Consider the following 955-nt stretch of genomic DNA (forward strand, 5'->3'; position numbering starts at 1 on the left):
GACAGACAGGGTCGGGGAAAAATCCAATATATATCTGGTGATATCTCGGGTGCTATTAGAGATAGCGCAATAAACCAAAGTGAATTATCTGCAGGTGGCCCGGGCGCATGATTCTGTGCAGCGGGAACGACCTCGGACCACCAGGGGCCGAGAAAACCACTGTCTCATGGGGCCGGACTGTCAGGGTCAGGGAAAAATCCAATATATATCTGGTGATATCTCGGGTGCTATTAGAGATAGCGCAATAAATCAAAGTGCATTGTCCGTAGGAGGCCCATGCGCATGAATATGTGCAGCAGGGACGACATCGGACCACCAGGGGCCGGGAAAATTACAGATTTTCGGCATCCGTCACCCAAAGTCATGTAAAAATCCAGCATATATATGGTGCTTTCTCGGGTGCTATTACAGATAGCGCAATAAATCAAAGTGCATTGTCTGCGGGAGGCCCTGGCGCATGAATCTGTGCAGCGGGAGTGACCTCGGACCACCATGGGCCGAGAAAACCACCGTCTCATGAGGCCGGACACTCAGGGTCAGATAAAAATCCAACATATATCTGGTGATATCTCGGGTGCTATTAGAGATAGCGCAATAAACCAAAGTGAATTATCTGCAGGAGTCCCTGGCGCATGAATCTGTGCAGCGGGAACGACCTCGGACCACCAGGGGCCGAGAAAACCACCGTCTCATGGGGCCGGACGCTCAGGGTCAGGGACAAATCCAAGATATATCTGGTGATATCTCGGGTGCTATTACAGACAGCGCAATAAATCAAAGTGCGTTGTCTGTAGGAGGCCCTGGCGCATGAATCTGGGCAGCGGGAGCCACCTCGGACCACCAGGGGCCGAGAAAACCACCCTCTCATGGGGCCGGACGCTCAGGGTCAGGAAAAATCCAATATATAACTGGTGATATCTCGGGTGCTATTAGAGATAGCGCAATAAACCAAAGT

Source organism: Nomia melanderi, unplaced genomic scaffold (genome assembly GCF_051020985.1).
Source record: "Nomia melanderi isolate GNS246 unplaced genomic scaffold, iyNomMela1 scaffold0014, whole genome shotgun sequence".
Classification (NCBI taxonomy): Eukaryota; Metazoa; Arthropoda; class Insecta; order Hymenoptera; family Halictidae; genus Nomia; species Nomia melanderi.